The following is a 19,610-nucleotide window of genomic DNA, read 5'->3' as shown; positions in this document are numbered from 1 at the left end:
GGCCTTGTTTCGACTCAGGTCTTTCAGTTCTCTGTCAAACTCTTCACGCAGTATCGTATCTCCCATTTCATCTTCATCTACATCCTCTTCCATTTCCATAATATTGTCCTCAAGTACATCGCCCTTGTATGGACCTTCTATATACTCCTTCCACCTTTCTGCTTTCCCTTCTTTGCTTAGAACTGGGTTTCCATCTGAGCTCTTGATGTTCATACAAGTGGTTCTCTTATCTCCAAAGGTCTCTTTAATTTTCCTGTAGGCAGTATCTATCTTACCCCTAGTGAGATAAGCCTCTACATCCTTATATTTGTCCTCTAGCCATCTCTGCTTAGCCATTTTGCACTTCCTGTCGATCTCATTTTTGAGACGTTTGTATTCCTTTTTGCCTGCTTCATTTACTGCATTTTTATATTTTCTCCTTTCATCAATTAAATTCAATATTTCAAATAACTTCCGGGAATTCAGCCAGGTAACACTTTCAGCGACCGCCGATATTTCGGCGGGAGAACACCCCCCCATTTTCAAGGCAAACTGCAACGGACAGGCGGCGTACATGCAAATTTAATACCTCGGTTCTTGGACCAAAGCAGGAAAGACAACACACACACACACACTGAACACTAGTGCCACAAAAGATGACCAAAGTCAGAGCTATCGATAGCTCTGACTTTGGTCATCTTTGGTGGCACTAGTGTTCAGTGTGTGTGTGTGTGTGTGTGTTATCTTTCCTGCTTCGGTCCGAGAACCGAGGTATTAAATTTGCATGTACGTCGCCTGTCCGTTGCAGTTTGCCTTGAAAATGGCGGGGTGTTCTCCCGCCGAAATATCGGCGGTCGCTGGAAGTGTTACCTGGCTGAATTCCCGGAAGTTATTTGAAAGTTGTATATGCCAGGAGAAACTCAGGTCTCATATTCATTATTTCTTCTGTTACCCAAGGATGTCTTCTAGCCCTCGTCTTTTTACCTACTTGATCCTCTGCTGCCTTCACTACTTCATCCCTCAAAGCTACCCATTCTTCTTCTATTTTACTTCTTTCCCCCACTGCTGTCAGTTGTTCCCTTATGCTCTCCCTGAAACTCTGTACAACCTCTGGTTCTTCCAGTTTATCCAGGTCCCATCTCCTTAAATGCCCACCTTTTTGCAGTTTCTTCAGTTTTAATCTACAGGTCATAACCAATAGATTGTGGTCAGAGTCCACATCTCCCCTGGAAATGTCTTACAATTTAAAACCTTGTTCCTAAATCTCTGTCTTACCATTATATAATCTATCTGATACCTTTTAGTATCTCCAGGGTTCTTATATGTATACAACCTTCTATCATGATTCTTAAACCAAGTGTTAGCTATGATTAAGTTGTGCTCTGTGCAAAATTCTACCAGGAGGCTTCCTCTTTCATTTCTTAGCCCCAATCCATATTCACCTACTACGTTTCCTTCTCTCCCTTTTCCAACACTCGAATTCCAGTCACCCATGACTATTAAATTTTCGTCTCCCTTCACTATCTGATTAATTTCTTTTATCTCGTCATACATTTCTTCAATTTCTTCGTCATCTGCAGAGCTAGTTGGCATATAAACTTGTACTACTGTAGTAGGTGTGGGCTTCGTATCTATCTTGGCCACAATAATGCGTTCACTAAGCTGTTTGTAGTAGCTTACCTGCGTTCCTATTTTCCTATTCATTATTAAACCTACTCCTGCATTACCCCCATTTGACTTTGTGTTTATAACCCTGTAGTCACCTGACCAGAAGTCTTGTTCCTCCTGCCACCGAACTTCACTAATTCCCACTATATCTAACTTCAACCTATCCATTTCCCTTTTCAAATTTTCTAACCTACCTGCCCGATTAAGGGACCGGACATTCCACGCTGCGATCCGTAGAACGCCAGTTTTCTTTCTCCTGATAACGGCATCCTCTTGAGTAGTCCCCGCCCGGAGATCCGAATGGGGGACTATTTTACCTCCGGAATATTTTACCGAAGAGGACGCCATCATAATCTGATCATACAGTAAAGCTGCATGCCCTCGGGAAAAATTACGGCCGTAGTTTCCCCTTGCTTTCAGCCGTTCGCAGTACCAGCACAGCAAGATCGTTTGGGGGGGATGTGGAGTTAAAAAAGCAAGGTGGCAGGAATCTAAAACAATCGAAAACATTTAAGAAACCTAAGATAGCGGAACTAGTCCTATTACGCTTTGTAACCCCCACCCAAGTTTACTAATAGTACACACATTACAAATTTACATTCCTTTACGAATTTCCTTCTCCATACATGACCACGCAAACTGCTGCCAGATATTCTCATGTGTCTTAACACCCCTAGATATCATCAATACAGGTAATTCATCATAATCAGAAACAACAGTGTAACCATTTCCTGAGGAAACACGATGTTAAACTCATTACCTGCACATGACTTACAACATATTTCCTTCCTTACAAAACATGGGGTTTTATAGTTTCAGCTTTCTGAAGCCTCTGCTTAATTTGACGAACGCATCTATTCTGATTTTGGAATTCTCTAATGTTGTGAAATATACGAGGAACCTGAATGAGACTGGGATTCACCACCACCATGCTAATCATCTCCTTAGGTTTTTCACAGCAATAAAACATACGACTCAACCCATCTGCAACGACTTTCTCTGAGCCCTTTGTATCATGTAACCCGGAATTTAAAGATGAGGATTCCGATTGCTCATCTGGCAATATGACCAGTTTTCCGTGTCCTGGCTGACACACAACCGAGATCATGGTTTTTGTTCTCTAGGATGAACTTCTCCATACCCAGCAAAACTGCTCACACTTCCAACTAATGCATCAGATACCTTTCCCTACTTCATTTAATCCCCTTGAGTCATAAACAGCCACCTTCTAAATCTCTTCTTGCTCTTGTAACAAAAGAACTCCTATTCCTAGAGCCAACACGTCCATCTAGAAATGAATCTGCAATGAAATGGACAGTAGGGGTAACACTAGAACTGACATCAGTGTAAAAAATGAAACATCTAGCAGAGCTCTCCAAAGAAATTCAGATCCTTTTCCACATTAGTCGTTAAGCTGAACTGCCTTCCTCATAAAATTGCTAATGAACGTCTCAGTCATGTTGACCATGCAAATAAACCTGAAAACGTATTTGGCATTCTGTAGGGTTGGGAAGTGAATGGTGGCGTCCATTCTTTTGATATCAGTCTGAATCCTTTCACCTTAACTATATGGCCTAGAAACTTGATAGAGGAATGTGTTGAAAGAACTTTCTGTGGATTAGCCTTGAGGCTTGCTTTTTTTTAATCGCTCCAGAATCCAATGCAGATGCTGTATATTTTCCTGAATCGAGCTTCTATACACCACCAAATCATTAACACAATAAATAAATAATGGCGTGTGACGAGGGCCTCCCGTCGGGTAGACCGCTCGCCTGGTGCAAGTCTTTCGATTTGACGCCACTTCGGCGACTTGCGCGTCGATGGGGATGAAATGATGATTAGAACACCACAACACCCAGTCCTTGAGCGGAGAAAATCTCCGACTCAGCCGGGAATCGAACCTGGGCCCTTAAGATTGACAGCCTGTCGCGCTGACCACTCAGCTTCCGGGGGCGGACATTAACACAATAGTAAATGTACCTAAATTTATATCAAGAAATATGGCATACATTTGGTACAAAGGATAGTGACGCCAGTATCCAATCCAAAGAGGACATAGTTAAACTCAAACACATTGCATTCAGTTATGAACACTGATACAAATCCAGCAGCAGCGCTGATCTCAATGGTACCTTTACCTATAATTCACAGTAGTCCGCTACCTTGCAGTATATGCCGTTAGAGTTAGGAACCAATAACACTGGAGAAGCGTAAGAAGACTTAGGTGTCAAATCACTAACTGCTCTTACACGCATTCCCTTACTATCTTCGGTGGTGAAAATCTGCAGCGTGGCTTCTTAACCAGACCCTGTACAGTTAGTTCAATACGGTATTTCAGCAATCCAGTAACTCCCAGTTCATCAGTTAAGACATCCAGGAATTCAGCATTCATGGCTTCGACATTTGTTTACAGAAATTCATCTAGAGGAACTAACTGTTCACCTAATGTCTAACTCCCCCATTGTACCTGCTTTCTTAGTGGGTGTATTGTACACCCCAACACAATACTGGCCCATGCCAGCAAAACTGAAATTCTACTTTTGACTTCAATTTAAAATAAAACAGTTACCCAGCCCAACTGAATATCAGTCCCGCAGAATTAGCAACAGAATTCGTCCCCGAAATATACTTAGTGGCTAAATTTTCCATAACCTTAATGTCAACCTTCCAAAATATCCCCAAATGTCAGACTGATTTATAAACTCTGTTTAACAATGAAACTCTACCTATCTTCACTCACATATTGCAACACGTCTACTAACAACTTTCTCCACTTACTGATCGTTTAATGTTCCCAGAACTATTTATAATCTACTGCCACATCACACTGCCTAAATCAAGAAATGTGCACACTGGCCCATTGTTCAGTGTCACATGTACAAAAAAATGTGGAGTACCTTTACCCTTAGTCACACTAATTAAACGGCCCTGACACACATTCCCATCTTACGTGTAAAACCTCACTAAATTTCTAACAATGCTTTAGTAGAAGCCTTTGACGTATACAGTCGTGAATTAATGTTTCCATGGTGTCCTTTCTATTATAATCTTATCCTCTCTTTCCCCCATCGAAACCTTTACTCTCCCAGCTATACCTTTGTGAATCCACAAATTCCACAGTCTGGAATTCCCAGACTACTTCCAATTGCGTGGGCGTTTTGTTGATCTGATGAAATACCGTTCCGTCTCTATTCTCAGGTGTTAACCCACCAAAAATATGATTTACAACCTGCTCTTCAGTATACGCCAGTTCCAAGGCTACCACACTCATTTTAACTCGCTCTACTTACTACAGTAATGATTTGTGGCTCCTTTGTTGTTGGCCATATTGATGAAAGATTAACACCTGCAGAGCTCTGGGAGGAATTATTTGGCAAACTGTAGCCCAAAATTGTTTCAGAGTCCTAATTTCCCATATGGTATGCGATACCTTTCCACATAAATAATCCTTCACTTTGACAACAATTAATCTAATAGCATCAAATCACTCATTTATATGGCCCATAGTCCATTCTGAAACTCCCCCATAAAATACAAAACTTCAGATTATACAATCAACTGAGTTCTGAGATAAATGAGAACACCCATTCAAAAAATTCTCTGACATGTTCTGCAGCTTTGTAAACAGAGTATTTAGGATAATTCGCTCAGGCTCTTTAGGCTCTCTCATTTACTTCTCTACCAAAATCAGTCACTTTTCTGTTACTGGTCTGGAACCTTTCATTAGTAGTGTTACTACACGTTTATCAACATTCTTGTCTAACACACTACATCACTCTATCAATTTAGTGGTTAAAATCGGCCTGCAATCTTCATACCTGATTAGAAGTAAAACCACCCTCACATGCCATAACCTCTAACACTTCTTCAAAAATTGCAGAAATTGCGGCAGCGGCCAGCCTTACTTCACTGGGTTAGGTAATCTGTTGACTAAGTTCACATGACTATTTTGGCATACTTGTTCAACTAGCTCCTGAGCAGTATCTTGAGGCTCTAGGTTGCTTCTCTGTACTTCGTTCCTTGGCTCACCTCCTCTCAGTGAAACCTGATCTTTGATCAGGACTTAATAAACTATGAAACTAGTGAAAACACAACTGAAAATACCTTAATACAGAAAATATCCACCCTAACTCAATCAGCTGAGCTCACTCCGCTGCTGTTTGATACTTGCATTGTGACCCCCTCGTTAAAGGGTGGAATCGACAGACTGAGTGTTACCAGTACAATGTTTATACATTTATTGGTAACGTGAATAAATAGCATCATGCAGGTACAGCTTTGACATGATCAGACGAACCTGCTAGAACTACTGAATTCACAAACAGAATGTTTCCAAGATCAAATATTAATAAAGCAATAAATTGTTATTATAGGTTCAGATTAATTAAAATTTGACGAATTTAGTATCAAAATTAAGCAGCTGACTACGACCAGTGGATTCAGAAATTATATTACTAGCGGCAACAGTTTTTTTTAAAATAGACACTGATTGAATAAATTTTAAATGTATATACAAACTAATTAAAACGTGAACAGCATAAAACCTCGAGGAGGTACAAGGGAAATTAACAACATATTGAGTAAAAGAGAAAATAATTACGATAAATATAACAACTCTTAAGAACATTGGCTTTCTTTGTGAAGCACCATCTGTGTTTTCTGCTGGAAAACTGCCATAAACAGACACCTCAGTCCACATTTACACGTACAAGGCATCACTCTGTGAGTCCAAAAATTGCACAGCCTGTATTTTCCTGACAAGGGAATCTCCCCATCGCACCCCCCTCAGTTTTAGTTATAAGTTGGCAGAGTGGATAGGCCTTGAAAAACTGAACACAGATCAAACGAGAAAACAGGAAGAAGTTATGTGGAACTATGAAAAAAATAAGCATAATATACAAACTGAGTAGTCCATGCGCAAGATAAGCAATATCAAGGAGAGTGTGAGCGAAGGAGCGCCATGGTCCCTTGGTTACCGTGAGCAGCTGTGAAACGAGAGGTCCTTGGTTCAAGTCTTACCTCGAGTGAAAATATTAATTTTTGGTTTTCAGACAATTATATCTGTCCGTCTGTCCGTCCGATGCGATCACATTTTGGGAGTGATAATCACATCCACAAGAAAACCTAAATCGGGGAAAGTAGAAGAATCTTTTTACCCATTCGCCAAGTGTACAAGTTAGGTGGGTCGACAACATATTACCGTCAAATGACGCACATGCCGTTACCAGTATCGTATGGAATATATCAGACGTGTTTTCCTGTGGAGGAATCAGTTGACCTATGACCTTGCGATCAAGTGTTTTCGGTTCCCATTGGAGAGGCACGTCCTTTCGTCTACTAATCGCACGGTTTTGCGGTGCTGTCGCAAAACACAGACACTAAAATTATTACAGTGAACAGAGACGTCAATGAACGAACGGACAGATCATAACTTTGCAAAAATAAAAAAAGTAAATTTTGCACTCGAGGGAGGACTTGCACCAAGGACCTCTGGTTCCGCAGCTGCTCACGCTAACCACGGGACCACGGCGCTCCTGAACTTCCGTCGTCCATGTTGTTGCCTATGTTGCGCAAGGACTATTCAGTTTGTACATTTTGCTTATTTTTTTCGTAGTTCCATACGACTTCTTCCTGTTTTCTCGATTGATCTGTGTTCAGTTTTTCAAGGCCTATCCACTGTTCCAACTTATAACTAAATCTGAGGGGGGATGTGATGGGGAGGTTCCCTTGTGAGTATCTGACTACCACAGAAATTAATCTGAAACATTTCAGTATTAAAAACATAAAACAAACGTGTACTACTCTATCAGTAACAGAAGCTACTCACGGTGCGACAGTATAGCACTGAAGATCATAACATACAAAAAACCTAGCAAATCTATTGTCACACAGATAAGATACAATTGGTACAAAATCTATATTGTAGACGACAGACATAATAAATTGTGAGCAACCAAATTACATCATCAGTTATTAACACAGTATAGCGATGCACTGTCTGTGGCTAGTTTTTGATAACGCTGATTTAAGCAAACATCAGATAACAAAACCTTCTAAGTAGATAATACTTCTTGGTGCAGCTAGATACACTCCTGGAAATGGAAAAAAGAACACATTGACACCGGTGTGTCAGACCCACCATACTTGCTCCGGACACTGCGAGAGGGCTGTACAAGCAATGATCACATGCACGGCACAGCGGACACACCAGGAACCGCGGTGTTGGCCGTCGAATGGCGCTAGCTGCGCAGCATTTGTGCACCGCCGCCGTCAGTGTCAGCCAGTTTGCCGTGGCATACGGAGTTCCATCGCAGTCTTTAACACTGGTAGCATGCCGCGACAGCGTGGACGTGAACCGTATGTGCAGTTGACGGACTTTGAGCGAGGGCGTATAGTGGGCAAGCGGGAGGCCGGGTGGACGTACCGCCGAATTGCTCAACACGTGGGGCGTGAGGTCTCCACAGTACATCGATGTTGTCGCCAGTGGTCGGCGGAGGGTGCACGTGCCCGTCGACCTGAGACCGGACCGCAGCGATGCACGGATGCACGGCAAGACCGTAGGATCCTACGCAGTGCCGTAGGGTACCGCACCGCCACTTCCCAGCAAATTAGGGACACTGTTGCTTCTGGGGTATCGGCGAGGACCATTCGCATACGTCTCCATGAAGCTGGGCTACGGTCCCGCACACCGTTAGGCCGTCTTCCGCTCACGCCCCAACATCGTGCAGCCCGCCTCCAGTGGTGTCGCGACAGGCGTGAATGGAGGGACGAATGGAGACGTGACGTCTTCAGCGATGAGAGTCGCTTCTGCCTTGGTGCCAATGATGGTCGTATGCGTGTTTGGCGCCGTGCAGGTGAGCGCCGCAATCAGGGCTGCATACGACCGAGGCACACAGGGCCAACACCCGGCATCATGGTGTGGGGAGCGATCTCCTACACTGGCCGTACACCACTGGTGATCGTCGAGGGGACGCTGAATAGTGCACGGTACATCCAAACCGTCATCGAAACCATCGTTCTACCATTCCTAGACCGGCAAGGGAACTTGCTGTTCCAACAGGACAATGCACGTCCGCATGTATCCCGTGCCACCCAACGTGCTCTAGAATGTGTAAGTCAACTACCCTGGCCAGCAAGATCTCCGGATCTATCCCCCATTGAGCATGTTTGGGACTGGATGAAGCGTCATCTCACGCGGTCTGCACGTCCAGCACGAACGCTGGTCCAACTGAGGCGCCAGGTGGAAATGGCATGGCAAGCCGTTCCACAGGACTACATCCAGCATCTCTACGATCGTCTCCATGGGAGAATAGCACCCTGCATTGCTGCAAAAGGTGGATATACACTGTACTAGTGCCGAAATTGTGCATGCTCTGTTGCCTGTGTCTATGTGCCTGTGGTTCTGTCAGTGTGATCATGTGATGTATCTGACCCCAGGAATGTGTCAATAAAGTTTCCCCTTCCTGGGACAATGAATTCACGGTGTTCTTATTTCAATTTCCAGGAGTGTATATACACACTATGAACTCAGTGTTCTTCGTCTGCGTGGCATGCAAGGAACCCCAATGCGATACAGCCAATATGTATAAGCCACAGATATCAGTATCTCAACTTCTAAAAATGTCCCATCTTAGTGTGAATGTTTTCCACAAGTCTCCTCTAACTGGTTCTTCAATAAGTATCCTGATTGCTTATCGTATCAGTACACGTAATTTTCAACGTCCTTCTTTAGCATCACGTCTCAAACACTTCGATTCTCTCCTTTGCTAGTGCGGACAGTCTATGATTTAATACCACACACTTTTTTCCTCCAAACGTACATCCTTGAAAATTCTTCCCTCAAATTAAGGGCGATGTTTAATACTACTTGGCACCAGTATATTCCAGGAGAGCCTTTTAGGCTGTGCTAGTCTGTTCTTCACGTCTTTCTTGCTTCATCCATATTGTGTTATTTTGCTTCTAACGTAACCGAATTCCTTCAATTTCATGTTCCCCATTTGAATATTAAATTTCCCAGCATAGTCTCCAATATTCTCGTCTTTATTTGGCTCATTCGCAATCCATATTCTGTACAGATTAAAATGTTGATTCCCTTCTAGACGTCATGTAATCTTCTTCACTTACACTGAGTAGAGCAATGTCATCAGTGAATATTATCACTGATATCTTTTCACCCAGATTTTAAATAACGGTCTTTAACCATTCTTTTATTACCATCATTCCTCCTTCGATGTGCAGATTGAACAAAAGGGGCGAAAATATGCACCCCTTTCAACCCAGTCACCTCGTTCTTGGTCTTCTTTTCGTACTGTTCCCTTTTGGTATTTGTACATATTGTAGCTTACACTTATTCTTCTCCGAATTTCAAACATTTTGCATCATTTTAAATTGTCGAACTCATTTTCCAGGTCATGAAGTCGTTTGAATGTGTCTTGAATTTTCTAAGTTTTGCTTCCATCGTCATGTCATGTTCAATGCCCTTATTTTTCCGAAAGCAAAACATATCGTCATCTAACGCATCCACAGTTCTCTTTCTCATTCTTCAGTATAATGTATCGAAATTCTATAGACAACAAATTACGAATCACAGTATCACAACTGCTATCATTAAAAGCTCCTAATTTCACGGTACATTAAAGGATCGTACGAAGCATTAATCGTTGCACTATGCAGACCGTCACAGTGGATGCGTTATTGTGAAAATAAGCTGACTGGTAAGTAATAGAATTTAGCAATAAAACCTAACATTTATCCTAGAGGTTAGGTGAAAGTCCGAAATTTCTTATTAAATGCACAGATTTCGGACGATTACCAAGAGACGTTGGTAATCATAGGATTTACCGATGTGAACTGCTAAAAGCTGGATAGAAGACACCGATCTCCGTCGTGCAGGTTCAGACATATTTCTTTGTTGGCAATTCTGTGTTCTTAGACCGCTGGGTAATTTCAGTCTGTGTCGTGTAAGTTGCGGGCATGTACGGTCCTCTTGGCGACTCGTTTTAGTGGTGGTGTTTTTTGTGCAACTTTGCAGAACTTTGCAGCAGAATGACTGATGTTATGCGTAACAGATCTTATGAACTTTTAAGTGAATTAGCGAATAAGAAGGACTAAAATTTTCATTGTAAGTTTTGAAAACTATTATATTCTGTTAAGTGAAGTGAAAACTGAAAAAAACATTTTCAAAAAGAAAAAAAAAAATCTGTCACTACAGACGTTTGAAGTGATATGATGTGTTCATCATCGGAGTTAAAGGAAAAACTCATTGCACCAGTGTCTGCTGAAAAAGAAGCAAATCGTCGTTACTTTTGTGTTGATGAATTCTTTAACGTAATGCAGGAGACCCACGTTGCTATGGGCCGTGGGCACCCGAGCTTCGATGAATGTGGAACTGAGTCATAAGTACCGTGACTGTTGAATCAATAGTTACGTATCTGAGGTTGTTTGAACTATGTGAAAAAAAATTGAAAGGGGTACCATAGTGAAACCTACGACAGATAAATGAATTCACGATACCAAACTGACTTAATCTGTATCCAGGCAAACTCAGGAAATAAGTCAAAGTTCACATTTGTATACAAGGATCATTTGACAAAATTTGTTATCCTCCAAGCACTAAATTCGAAAAGCGCTAAGAAGTATCGCTTCATCATTCGAATATTTTCACAACCTTCGGTGCCCTAAGTATCACACAGTCAGTCTCAGGGATAAGTCGAAAGTACAAATCAAGACACTGAAAATATATTATCAAAGTGGACGAAAACAAATAAACCTTCCAAATAGTATGAAGGGTATAGCTTTCTGCAGGCAATGAACAACAGGTTTCATCGTGAAGGAATCAGATGACGCCATGTTTGCTGTTCCAATGAAAATGGGCATTGCCATTTTCGTTATTCCACGTGATTTAATACAAAATGTTAAAGCTGATGAACATCTGGAAACATTGTTAAGCACTAAAACGACTGAAGCACAAGGTAGGGAAGATGATGGCCAAGGGAATTGATTCCAGGGAATCAAATACTGGAAAAGAAGTAACTGTGGTAGAAAGTGCGGTTCCAGCAAGTTGTGACGCGACGTTGACAACTTCCAAGAGTGTTAATAAAGTGAAGTGGGTCCGAGAGGTTTCCAAAGAAGACCTCCAGTTGCAAGCAAAGAAAATGAAATCAGCCCCATGTAACAAAACTACAAAAGTTGGATAGACTGTGAAAATGGAAGTACCGTATTGATACAAAGTCAATAATGGTGACACATCTTCAGGATGAAAAATTTCATCAGCTCCGATTCAAAGGTGGCAAATTGATGTCATTGTGCACTAGGAAATAATCTGCACAGTGCACGGAAAATTTTAACAGCGTCATAGAAGTAGGAAGAGAAGAATTTGTTACAGGGTAACTGGTTGTCAAACTATCTTTCGTTGGAGGACGAGGGTCCAAACGTGCGATTTTTTAAAAAAGTGTTTAGCTAAAAAGCGTCTTGAATGTCATATGATTCTAAATGTTACAACAGAAAACCATGCAGTAGTTTTTAATAACATTTTTATATAACGTTTTTCATTGGTTTCCCATGGAATTTTGTTCATTATAATCTCATTGGAACGCAAGAATATTCAAGTAAGGTAATTTTAAATCCAATACAAACTATTTCAATAATTATAGAAGTGATTGTTTTAGTGAATACGGTTTTACCAGCTCGTATGGGCAAATCCTAAGATCTACCAATGTTTGTCAGTAAAAGTTCGAAATCTACGCATTAAAACGAAATTTTGGACTACTGCCACACCATGATGGTAAATGTTAGGTTTTACCGGTAAATTCTGGTATTTACCAATCAGCAAACTTGTACAATAACATGTACACATAGTGTGTCTTTAAAGCAGTGGTTTCTATTACCTCCTGCCTCCTGCCGGTTCTTCCGCCTGTTGGGGGCTATTCCCCAGCCACATTGCAAGATGGTGCCTCACATCTCTGGCCACTCCTCTGATATCTTTAACTAGGCCGCTGGCGGAGCGAGTGCGACTCGCTACACTGTAGCTCATCGGCTGACATTGTTGATTATTTTATTCAGAATTTAAGCAATGGTTGTACTCGAACAGAGATTCAGGATGTTTTGATTGCTATTCAAAGTCACTATCCCAAGACAGTGACCAAATGTGCGTAAAGCTATGAAACATTCGTTTAAAGTGTCGTCAACTGTTCTTGCTACAGGACAGGGTGCTTTCCAAACATAAGTTCCATTGTATCAAAAACAAAGTTTACAATTTGTGTGTATTACTTGGTTTGATTTGTGGAAATAGGCACTGATTTTGGATCAAGTTTGACAATGACGAGTGGCAGTTTCGATAAAAATGTTCGCATAACAATAATTAAAAGAGAATGCTTTGATCCGTTAGGAGAAATGTAATCTGTACAAACTTCTCCTAAGAAAGAAGTGACAAATGAAAAAGAACAGTTCAAACAGGGACCTGGTGGTGTAAAAGCGGGCAGAGGAGACGTATCGTTTTATTTTGAAATACCTGATAAATTTTCGAAAAGAGAGAGTTTTCTTTGTAGTAATAGTCGGAAGGTGTAAGGTGGAGAAGAGAATTACAATACAAAGATAGTGGAGACAGTCTGAACGCGCAGAGACGAGGCAAAACGAAGAGGTAGCCAGCTAATTATCATAGCAGCATTGTGGCAGTGCAATATCAAAATGTGAGAGGAGATTTTTCGAAACTGTCAACGGAGAAGAGAAGACAGAAAAGTAAGAAGACAAGAACCAAGAATTGAAAATTCAGCAGAAGATCAACAAAGAAGATATACTGTCAGGACGAGAAATCAGGTCATCGAAAGTACAGAAAGGGACCATTTGTCATCATAAAACACGAGTATACTCTGCACTGAGACTGTGTACGAAACAGACGAACACTTTATTTTGACTAGAAAGCGCTGAATCTGTTATTCGTGTCTGGGAAGTGACATTTGACGTACAACAGATATTATGATAGTCATCTGTTGCAAAATTTACGTTTCAGATGATGATGCAGTTATATTTATCTGTTGGTAGCCACTAATTTCTGCACATCAGTGACTACTTACATCAGAACTAAATATTATGTGACAGAATTCATGTAAAGATAAATGACAATGAGGATTTTTGGATGGCAATCAATTATTTCACAACAATAACAATACATCCATATTTATCTAATTGTAGACTCAGACTTTTCTCACTGTCCCACTGTCTACGAGGGCTGTTCGGAAAGTAAGGTCTGATCGATCACGAAATGAAAACCACAGTGAAATAGTTAGCCACACCTTCCAGCTACCTTTCTAAACAGTCGCCGGTCCGACTTCGAGATCTGCCATGGCGTTGTACAAACTTTCCATTACCCTCATCATTGAAAGCAACCACCTGTGCCTTCCGCCAATTCTCTACGCTGGTCGGCCTTTCGTTGTTTGTGCCAAAACGTTGTCTTCGTAGCCAGAGGTTCATGTGAGCGGAGATGAACAACAGAGGCAGTCAACTGAAGCTGTATTGTGGGTGATAAAACACTTCCCATCGAAAACGCTGCTGGAACGTCTTCATCGCCCCTGCAGAATGCGGCTAAAAATTGCCTTGAAGAAAGAAACGCATGACGTTTATGTTATGTGGCCTGCATAGCTTCAGGCGAAGTCTCTCACCAGATACACATATTTGGCAGAAGGCACTATTATTAAATATTTCTACGTGATCACTTTGCGTTCTGAACTGAGAGAGAGCTACGTGAAGTGATCGACAGACACACTAAAGACACTGCCCAGCATATCTGTGCAAAGTTCCATCTGGTTTCTACAGTGGTCTCCATTTCAGACCCTATTTTCTGAATGCGCCTTGTAAATCACCGTTCAATGACAGCAAAGTGTAAAAGTAATAATTAACAATCTAATTTAAATTCTTTTATAATGATTTGTTCATTGTGTCACTTCATATCGAATTATTTTAACGAAACGGAACTTGACTAACGTGGTCCATGCAGTGCAGACATAATCTTTCGATAGACGTTTCATGACATAACTTTCATTCCAACTATCATTTTTCGTACAAATTGCTCAATAACTTTCAAAATTCACATTAATTTATACATCATAAGTCCTACACAAGAAAAGTTGCAATAACTGTATTGGCACGTATCAGCTCAGATGAAACAGAGAAATAACTTATCTATCTAAATGGTTACATAAATGACATTAAATAGGAATACACTTCCTAATGTTTTGCAAAATACTGACGTCCGCGAAGCCGCGACAGTTGCTCAATTTACCACCGTCGCCTACCATCATGGTCTACAGATGGTCACATTCTGAAACCGGTTGCCATCGGAAATATATGTTCTACCACGGTCAAGGCTGTTTGCAATCGATTTTTAATGTATTTATGTTACCTTCCAAGGCTATTGCTCGAGAACCATAAGGGCTTCCACATTAAGCATTTACCATCGGTTTATTTGGTGACCCTCAATGTTAATGAATTATTGGTAAAATTTTATTGGCCCATCACCTTACTAGTCGCCCCACCACCTCCCTATTACTTCATTAGTAGTGAAAAGTGGTTGTAAATGGGGATTGAACAGCAATTAAAACATTAGATCGTTTTTATTGTGATTATAAAAGCCTAGCTTGAGTTTGGTCAAGTTAATGGCCATCTTCGTGTAGTGTGGTGCTGTATGGGACAAATTACTGTAGTGTTCCCTCATTTGTTGCGAAGTTCTTGTGCAGTGTGGTCTTCGTTGGTTTCTCCCGCCGTTTTGTACGTGTGGTTCTTGTTGACAAGATTGGTCTGTTTGAAGGTCTGTTAGGTTACAGTTCTTTGGGCACCCATATTCAAGTTAAATGCCGCGACACAGCCATGTCAACACGTCTCTGGGTAACGATACTGCAGAGACTTGTTGCGAATGCAGTGTGGGACTTTGTGGCTGAGACAGAAGTGCAGCAGCGTTGGATGGTACCACACACAGTATGGACTCGACCTACAGATGAGGAAGGGACGACATGGTCTGCTAGGGTTCTTGAGGTAGCACTGGGATTGTGTTTGGGAGTTGTAGTCACGACGGTAAGTGAAGTGGGGAGATCTGAATCATGTCCGCTGAGTGTAGGCTCTTTGTTTGTCTGCCACGTCTCGGTGTCAATCACGCAGATTAGATTAGATTAGATTAATTATTCATTTCATAGACTCATAGAAGAGGGAATCCTCCTGAGTGTGGAACATGTCAGATAAACACATTACAAAAATGTAATTAGAAAAACTTGAGTTTCATTAATTTTAACGATCCTCAGTCAATAAACAGTAAAATTATGTACATGAATTAAATTTAAACTTCTAATATTTACAGGTTAAATACTTACATCTGCTTTCGTTAAATCCATCATTCAGACATTCGCTAGTTTCTTGGCTGTTACAACCAAGTATTGTCAAAAATTAAAGTAAATTATTCATTTCAGTGATCCTCAGTGAAGAACAGTCAGATTATGTACAAGATTTAAATTTAAACTTCCACTATTTAGAGACTCAAGACTTATATCTGCTTTCCATACATCCATCATTCACACAGTAGGTAGTTACTTGGCTGTTACAACCAAGTATTGTCAAAAATTAAAATATAATAATTTTTTTCGAAAATGGTCTACTGCACTTGTTGAGAAACTCATGGATGGAATAGAAGGAGCTGGCCACCAAAACTTCTTTTAAATTATGTTTAAATTGTGCCTTGTCTGAAACTAAATTCTTAATCCAGAATGAGTCTCGGTCCGGCACGCAGTTTTAATCTGCCAGGAAGTGAAAATCTCATTCTGGAAACATCCCCCAGGCTGTGGCTAAGCCATGTCTCCGCAATATCCTTTCTTTCAGGAGTGCTAGTTCTGCAAGGTTCGCAGGAGAGCTTCTGTAAAGTTTGGAAGGTAGGAGAAGAGGTACTGGCAGAAGTAAAGGTGTGAGAACTGGGCGTGAGTCGTGCTTGGGTAGCTCAGTTGGTAGAGCACTTGCCCGTGAAAGGCAAAGGTCCCGAGTTCGAGTCTCGGTCCGGCACACAGTTTTAATTTTCCAGGAAGTTTTTTAAACTCTTAATGGTTGCTGGTAACTTATTGAAAATATGCGTTTCTGAATACTGGACTCCTTTCTGGGCAAGAGTAAGTGATTTTAAATCTTTATGTATATTGTTCTTATTCCTAGTATTGATTCTGTGTACTAAGCAGTTAGTTGGAAAAAGAGATGTATTATTTACAACAAACTTCATTTAGGAATAAATATACTGAGAAGCTGTGGTTAGTATGCCCATTTCTTTGAACCGGTTTCGACATGATGTTCTTGGATTTACACTACTCATTACTCTTATTATACGCTACTGTACTTTACAAATTTTTCTGTGTTTGTGGCGTTAGCCCAAAATATACCATATGACATAATGGAGTGGAAATAAACAAAATGTGCCAGTTTTTTTTTATATTCATATCTCCTATGTCTGACATCATTCGCATTGCATACACAGACTTGTTTAGGCGCTTTAGCAGTTCGTTAGTATGTTACTCCCAACTGAATTTATTATCAGGTTGTAATCCCAAGAATTTTACACTCTCAACTTCTCCTGTTTCCATGCAGTAGACATACCTACGGATATTGCGGCGTACCCGGCTTTTAGTGTGGGATGTCTGCCTGTCGCTGCTTCAGTGTCATATGCCAAATGTAATGCTCAAATGAATGCTGCTAACACACTGGCAACCGTGTGAGCTCTCAGCTTACCGCATTCTCACTGCTGTGTGAGGGATACGGCGGACATGTACATACTAAGGCCTGATACATCCATGCTGCTGTGGATGCTAAAGTGACGGAATCAGATTGGCATTTTGCTGAGCTGCGACTATAAGAGGCCGAGCATATGTGTGAGCAATATTGTTTTGTTGCCCATTGTGGTTCGTACATTTTTTTTTCAGTACAGGATATTTTTTCTAGAGCGTTTGCTGTCATGTTTGTCTTGGTCATTGAGCTGTGTTAGCGATGCCTGAGATAACGTTGTTAAACTGTGTAACTCAATGTGTGAGGTTTTCACGCAACCTGTTTTCGAATATGAAAACTCCTTTTCTTGTTTCCCCTTGCTGGTTGAAGTTAGTGTTTATCTTTGGTTCTCGTTTGTGTATCGGCGTATGAATTACGTGTTTACGTGCTGCAAAGGACTGTTATGTTTCATTGAGAGGTTAAATTGTCAAACTTCTCGCTGTTTCATTAACGTTAAATATTTACTGCGCTGGTAGTGCTCAGGTTGTCTGTCGTATGGTTCCATATGTGTAAGGCTACTGATCTCAGGTTGTCAGCGTTCCATTCTGCAAGGTTTAGTGCACCAGTTGCGCCAAGACTGACTTGGATGTGTGTCAAGCTGATTGATATACATCTCATGTATGTTCCTTTTTGCAGAGTGTCATTGAAAGGTAACCCGTGGGGATGACTATACAAAAAGGATAGAGAATGTATGCAAAATTTAGTTTACTAACAACATTTATTTTCCCAAAACAAAGACAGACATAAGTTATGCTAAGCAAGTTTTATTGTAACCTGTAAACAACTAACAGTTGGTTTAAAACCGCAGTGGACAAGGATCCTGGGTGGCAGAAGTGAGTCAAGTACTCTGGCCCTAAAAAAGGAGATAACACAATCTGAACCGATCTGTCTCTCAGCGGACTTTGATTGATAATCTACAAAGCTTTTCAATATAGGTGCTGAGAGCAAGTGGCGATTGGGATCTGTACACTCTGACAAGGCTGGAGTGGCAGTACGTTACCCTGTTTGCTTCACGCAGTGATGTAACTTGTAGCTGGCGAGATGTGTGCAGTGGGTGTGAGACGTGAATCGATCGCGGCCACGGAAAAAAATGCAAAAATCTCACGGTCTAGCGATCAGGCAGACAGATCGCAATTTACTCTCTACCAGAGCCCTGAAATCACGGTAGATTTAAGTGTGTGACGCACCCGTTCGCTGGTTGTGCCAGCGACCAACACGACAGAGCGCACAAGGATACCAAACGTCAAGACTGCTAAACCAAAAACGAATAAGTGTGCACTTGGCAAATGAATAGTCCGATACGTTTGAAATCACACGGTCGGTACAGTAAGAAATTCACCACAGGCTCCCAGTTCTATGATACTCCCAATTGAAGTGAATCTCCGAACAGGTTCCAAGCACCGACCACGCGTGTAAGAGCATCGACCAGAAGTCATCTTACCAAAGTCCAGCACCTGAGAGCCTCACACCTCTCCGGAAAAAAAAAATCCGTTTTCCCACAAAGTGCACGAACGACACCGCATTCTCGACGTCTTGAGCCAATCATAGGGCTCTAGAGGCGCTAAATCTCCCCCCCCCCCCCCCCACACGACAGCACAAACGTATGTCGAACTAGGGCAAGAGATAAGAAACCTGCGTCTCTGGAGAAAGAATAAACCGCTAATTACTGGCTTTTTCAAGTTTTCACAGAGGGGGAAGATGTTTTTCTCCGAAGTCGAGTCGCTTTCCGAGTCAACAAGCGGACAGATACCATCTTAAAGATCTTTATCTAAATCGCCTGTGCCTTGGTGCTTATTAGCCATAGTTATGAGGTGTAATAAAGATTCTATATCTAAGCGTTTCTCAGACGCTGGAGTTTCTTATACAACCTAGGCGGCCGTTGGAATTGGGTCACAGGCATATTTGCAGTATTGGCGAACACGAAAACTTGTGAATTTTTATTATGCATGGCTCTGCACACAATGCCTGGTTTACCTCTCCACTGTTTAGACGTGTCCCTTCAGTCTGTCGCCCCAGCCCAGCCTTCGGCTGGCGCCAGTGCCGGTATAGCAGCATAGTTCTGCTGACCTGTCTTTACAAGAGGCTGCTCTGTCTGCCTTGTACGGCTGTGGACCTGTCCGGCAAGATTTCCCTCCAGTTGCTTCCAACTCCCAACATGCCATTTCTACGAGCTAAGAACCGTA

The 19,610-nt window shown here is 41.5% G+C and overlaps 1 protein-coding gene and 1 non-coding gene across 2 annotated transcripts in view; both read left to right on the top strand.

The window, feature by feature from the left end:
* Positions 1 to 19,610, top strand: part of LOC124778011 (UDP-glucosyltransferase 2-like) — a 133,330-nt gene that overhangs the window by 47,304 nt on the left and 66,416 nt on the right. The gene's annotated exons all lie outside the window — the stretch shown is intronic.
* Positions 16,610 to 16,684, top strand: Trnas-uga. Its single transcript has one exon. It is a non-coding gene; the product is annotated as a tRNA-Ser (tRNA).

This window comes from Schistocerca piceifrons, chromosome 2, assembly GCF_021461385.2.
Source record: "Schistocerca piceifrons isolate TAMUIC-IGC-003096 chromosome 2, iqSchPice1.1, whole genome shotgun sequence".
NCBI classification, from domain to species: Eukaryota; Metazoa; Arthropoda; class Insecta; order Orthoptera; family Acrididae; genus Schistocerca; species Schistocerca piceifrons.
This window is presented reverse-complemented; position numbering and strand designations above follow the sequence as displayed.